Source organism: Zonotrichia albicollis, chromosome 9 (genome assembly GCF_047830755.1).
Source record: "Zonotrichia albicollis isolate bZonAlb1 chromosome 9, bZonAlb1.hap1, whole genome shotgun sequence".
Classification (NCBI taxonomy): Eukaryota; Metazoa; Chordata; class Aves; order Passeriformes; family Passerellidae; genus Zonotrichia; species Zonotrichia albicollis.
In genome coordinates this window covers 12,605,031-12,611,030 of record NC_133827.1, presented here as the reverse complement: position 1 = coordinate 12,611,030, position 6,000 = coordinate 12,605,031, and positions in this window count along the sequence as shown.

Genomic DNA, 6,000 nt, shown 5'->3' with positions numbered 1-6,000 from the left:
GAAAGGCTCTAGGCAGTGGCATTGCTTGCTGCAGAACTTGATCATGTCCAAAAGGAAAGTCACTGGAATAAAAGGAGCAAACTGCTAAGGTGAACTGCTCCAGGGTGAGTAGCAAAAGCCTGCTAAAATCCTGAACTAAAAGCAACTCAATTGCTTAATTCGGATTGCAGTTTAAAACGGATTGCAACTCTTAAACTGCTTAAAACGGATTGCAACTCTTGCAAAACATTTTAAAAGCCGTCTCACTCCCTCTGCTGACCCATCTATTGGAAGAAACCCCACTGAACACCTGTGGGAAACAACAAATGGGGAGGAGGAACTCATCCCTCTCCCCACTCCATGCACGTTAATGTTACAAAAGCTAACCCTATAATAACCCTGCATTTACTGCCATCTCTGAACCTGGAGATGTCCCGTTCACTGATACCTCAGCCAAAAACATTGATGGTAAAAGTATAGAGCTGTTACTCCCCAGGTTGCAGCTAAGCTTATTTAGTTTCTGATCACTTGACCAGTGTGTTTTGTTACTTTTGATATGTAGGGATCATGTCAGGCCAGGGTGGTTTTGTTTAAGCCTCAGCTGGCACTGGGAACACTGTGTGAAAATACCGTTCCACGTCTTTCAGGGCAATTGCCAGCCTCAGGTTTGTGCTGCAAAAAACAATTTCCATTGTGCCCTAATTCACAATGTAACCATTGATCAAATTCTGTGCTGTGGATCAATTTTTATCCTTCTGACTTTTGTCAGCTGCTCCACTTTATCATTCTACGATATTTGTAAAATCTGAAAGTATGCATGGGTTTTAACCCATCCTATATGGATTTGTTAGGACTGAGTTTGTAAAAACAACCATTCAAATCCTCCCTTTGCCAAACCTCTTTTCCATTCACTTGCCAATGAATATTTTCACTGACAAAATCACCGTGTGGCACCTGCTGGCCAGGGCTCCATGGGCATGCAGCTGGGGCCCACAGGAGCCTGGAGCAGAGCCCACGTGGCCCAGGGAAGAGAACGGCTTCGGTTGGGGTGCAGCTGCCGGCCACACACAATGAGCAGCGCGTTCAGGGGGCTGCTCCTGCCTGAGGCTGGGGCTTGCAGGCCCTCCTTACAACACGGAACCTCCAGGTCTGATCCACCCGCAGCTTCTTTTGGAGATCCCTTCTGTGTCGGAATCTGGCTGAACAATGCAACATTTCCCGGAAGGCCTGGAGAGCGCGGATGTGACGGGGGTCACAGGGGTCTTGTGCTGAAGGAAGAGACGAGGATTTGACTCCATATTTCAGAAGGCTTGATTTATTATTTTATTATATATATTACATTAAAACTATGCTAAAAGAATTGAAGAAAAGGTTTCATCTCAGAAGGCCAGCTAATCTAAGAATAGAATGGAATGAATAACAAAGGTTTGTGGCTCGGACAGAGAGTCTGAACCAGCTGGGCTGTGATTGGCCATTAATTCCAAACATCCAAATGAGACCAATCACAGACCCGCCTGTTGCATTCCACAGCAGCAGATAACCACTATTTACATTTTGTTCCTGAGGCCTCACAGCTTCTCAGGAGGAAAAAATCCTAAGGAAAGGATTTTCATGAAAAGATGTCTGTGACACGCAGAGGCAGCACCCGCTGCAGGGGTAGGGCTTGGAGGTTGGGGTGAGGAAAGGAATGGAGGAGGACCATCCCAGATGCCTTTTTGAGTGGCCAAGGCAGGAGAATCTCGCACCGCAGCATTCAAAAAGGGAGATCCGGCCATGTGGCCAGTGCCATCTTGTCCAATAGAAGTTAATGGTAGTTCAGGATAAAGCAGTGTGAAAAAGTGGGTTCGGTTAGAGCCCAGCCTGGCATGGCTGTGGGTGGCCAGAGTAGCTTCCCCAGGCAGGTGCTGTCGGGGTGCCTGCAGTACCAAAAGCGTCTCCATTTCGGCTGCCTCAGGAATTCCCCCAGCCTGCCAGATGCCTGGGCCCAGATGGTGTAATCAAAGCCTCACCAGAGAAAATGAGAGGACTCTTTGCATGGCAGATCCAGCAGGGTTTATTGGGGGAAGATTCAGAGGTCCGGGTGGGGCAAAGGTGAGGAGAGAAACAGGAACAAGCAGGAACACAACCTCCGCTGAAGGGAACCAGGGGAGAAGAGCCAGGAGCAGGGGGCCCCGGGTATATAACTGGGGGAAGGTAGGAGAGGTCAGGGTACAAATTATCCAATGGGGAAGGGAATCAGGGTTGGAGTTGAGGTGAGGTGACACAGGATACACCAATGGGGGAGTGGAGTGGCAGGTGTCTCTCAGAGAAAGCCAATGGAGGAAGGGGGGAGTACAGAACTTTCTGTAACTGGGGGATGAACAGCAGTCGATTGACAACAGCACATTAACATTAACATTACCAAGCAAAGAACCATGGGGAATTGGGCCAGTCTCTCAGCCTAACTTAAACAGTGGTATCCTCCCATGGCATTCCAAGTTCATCTTCTCTATGGCTGTCTCCCACACATGGCCAGTACCTGCTTGAGAAGGGGACAGCTAAGAACTGGAAATGGCATGAGGCAGTTAGCACTCCTGTGCCTTTTTTAGGCAGTTTCTACCTCTAGACCTGTCCCGAGGGGATGAGAGTAAAGGAGCACAGGGGGCGGAATGCCTGTAGCAGCGTGGGGTTTAGATGGTGGTTGCTGCTACCTATTTCCCAGGAAGCAGTTCCTGTGGAAAGGCTGCTTGTGTGAGCATTCAGGCAAGGCAGTCAAGTCCACACTACCCACACTCACCGCAGCTAGCTCAGCCAAGAGAGGCACCAGGGTATTTACATGGTCAGTTCCAGCAAGGTTTATTTCAACACACCAAAGGGGAACCAGAGGCAAAAGACAGACCATGTGCTCTGCACAAGGTTTAAGTACGGGAGAGTAGGGGGTGTTACAAAGGGCAGGACAAGAGGGTTTGGATTTCAGGGAAGACAGGGCTGGCCAATCAGTGAGGAAACAGGGAAAAGAGAAACCAGGGGATGCTGGCACATATGGGGAAAGGAACTGGGATATATCACTGTTCAGTAAAAGTCTATCAGGAAGATCTTTCTGTCCACCAGAGTGGGGGGAACTCTAAGGCAATTCTCTCCAAGGCAGGGCTCTGGGGATTTCCCTGAGGGGGATGAATCAGAGGATTCCACACTGGTGCCCATGGCTGCAGCACTGGGCAGGGGCGCAGCTGCCAGCCCCACACACTGAGCAGTGCAGTCAGGGGGTGTGAGAGTCTATCCGAAAATCTTTTTTTTTGCCTCACAGTTGTCATGAAGAGAAAAGACCACCGAAAGGTTAAAAACTGTTGAGCCAGTTGGGAAAGAAAGTCTTATGCTTACTCAGTGTGTTCACAGGTGTTGTTTGCAGAACATGCCATGCTGAACTCAAAAGGGGCATGCTGCCCTTTCTGAACAATGGATCTGGACTTTCTCACTACCTCCTGACCTGGCTGGTCTGAGCTCTAGGGTGATTTCCCCCTCAAAGAGAAGACCCCTCTTGCCTGCCTTCAACCACCGTGACAGAGAAACAGAGATGCGAATCCCCTCATCAAGGAACCAAGAAAGAAATCCCTGTACAAGGAACCCCACCTGGAACCCTCTTGCCACCCTCTTGGCACTCCCTTCCAGAGACTGGGATACAAGGCGGGGGGAAACTGCCCAGTATAAACGCACCTGCGAGCATTCGGCCATGAAAAGAATGGAATAAACACCCCTCCTTCTGTTCCTATTCTTTTCCTTCCTTGGAAACCTTATTTTGGCCACCCTTCCCCCAATGAAAAACGGTATATTTTTGGGGTGCAAGCCGACCGTGCTTGGAGATCTCCCCAGGACGTGCACCAGTAAGCTTCAACGGCTGGACCCCCGAAGGACAACGACACGTTTCGGTAGCTACACCCTACCTGACCTTCTTTCCTCCCTCTTCCCTTGTCTTACCCTTTTCTTCCCCAGATTCCCTCACCAACGCAGATCAGCTGTGGTTATTTCAATAAAATTGCATTTTGTTGATTTGTTACTGCACACCCCCTGTGCCTTGTTGCTTATTTTTGCACCAAAAAATTATCCGTCACCCGTTCACTCAGGTGGACCTCGACAGGGGGCTTCTCCAGGCTGAGGCTGGAGCTTCCAGGCCATCCGTACCCGACCCATACCAAACCTCCAGATGTGATCCAACTTCAGGATCTGTTGGAGGTCCTTGCATTTCAGGAACCTGGCTGAACAATGCAGTTCAAAGTTTCCTGGGAGGCCTGGAGAGCAGCAGAGACCCACAGATGGCCCCAAAGCTGAGGACAAGAACCCACGTCTCTGTATCGAGGCCAGGAGGAGGCTGCAGCCTGTGAGGCCGTAGAGCACGAGCCAGGCTTCTGGTGGCACAGCTGACATCCTCTGCCTTGTCTTCAAGAGCTGCAAGAAAGACAAACAGAGCCACTGTCAGATCCAGGGATGGCAGGGCTCCGAGGAGCCCCCCATGCCAGGGCCACTGCAGGCAGCTCTGGCCATGGGCAGAAGGCAGCAGGGACCAAGGGGATCAGCGCGAAGCTAATGCACACTATTGCCCCATATGCCCCAAAAATCCCTGTGTGCGCACTGGCCACGCCAACCCTGGTCCACAGAGCAAGCACAGCCCTCGGCACTGGGGCAGGGCTTGCAGCTCCCCAAGCAGCTGGGGCTGTCAGCCCGCTGCCCTCACTCACCTGTCCAGGTCAGCCGGAGCTCTTGCTGCTGCCTCCTGAGGCACCGCCCGGCCATGCCTGTGAGCACAGAGCCTGTCACGGCCCCCACGGCACAGCTCCCTGCCAGCGGCCACAGGGGCTCAGCCCGGCCCTTGCCGCACGCTGCCGCCCCAGGGCACGGCTGCCAGAGGGCGGCAGCAGCAATGCCCAGGCCAGGCGGGGCTCCACGGCGCCAGGCGCGGCTGGCGCTGCCAGGGCAGCAGGCGGGGCTGGGGCTGAGCTGTGGCGGGCTGGGGATGGGTGGGACACAGTGGAGCCAGGTTGGGTGGAGCAGGAGAGGGCGGAAATCATGACAGGGTTGGGCAGGGCAGGGTGGGGCAGAGAGAGGTGGGGCAGGGTGGGCTGGGGCGGAGCAGGATGGTGTAGGGCAGAGTTGGGTGGAGCAGGAGAGGCTGGAGCAAAAAAGGGTTGGACAGGGCAGGGCGAGATGAGGTTGAGTGTTGTGGAGCTGGATGGGGCAGGGGGAGGACAGGTTGGGTGTGGTGGGGCGGGGCAGTGCAAAAGGGGTGGGGCATAGTGGGGAAGGGTGCGGTTAAGCGGGGCTGGGTTGGGCAAAGCAGGAGACAGGGCAGCATGATGGGTTGGGCAGAGCAGGGTGAAGCTGAGGTGGATGGGGTAGGGCGAGGTGGAGTGGGGTAGGGCAGGGCAGGACGAGGCAGGGTGTGGCAAAGTTCAGTGGAGCATGACAGCACGAAGCCCAAAATGATTGGGCAGGGCAGGGGGAGGTTGGGTGTGGCAGGGCTGGGAGGGGCAGGGTGGGGCAGGGTGGTGATAGGTTGAGCAGAACAGGAGAGGGCGGAGCATGAAATGGTTGGGCAGGGCGGAGCAGGGTAAGGTGGACAGGGTGGGGCAGGTTGGGGAGGGGCAGGACAAACGGGGCGGGGCAGGGTGGGGAAGGGTGCAGCGAGGCAGGGCTTAGTTGGGTGAAGCAGGAGAGGGTGCAGCATGATGGGGTTGGACAGGGCGGGGCAAAGTTGGGTGCAGCGAGGTTGGGCAGGGTGAGGCAGGGTGGGGTAGAATGTGGCCAGGTTAAATGAAACTGGACAGGGCAGAGGATGACTGTTTTGGGCTGGCCAGGGTCAGGCAGAGACAGGTTGGGAAGGGTGGGGCAGGGTGGGTTGGGGCGAGGCCAGGTGGGGCAAAGAAGGACAGGGCAGAGCATAAAAGGGCTGGGCAGGGCAGGGGATGGGGCCTCGTGAGGCTGCGCAGGGCAGGTGGGATTGGGCAGGGGAGCACAGGCTCATAGCTCACCCATGAACGTGACGGCCGC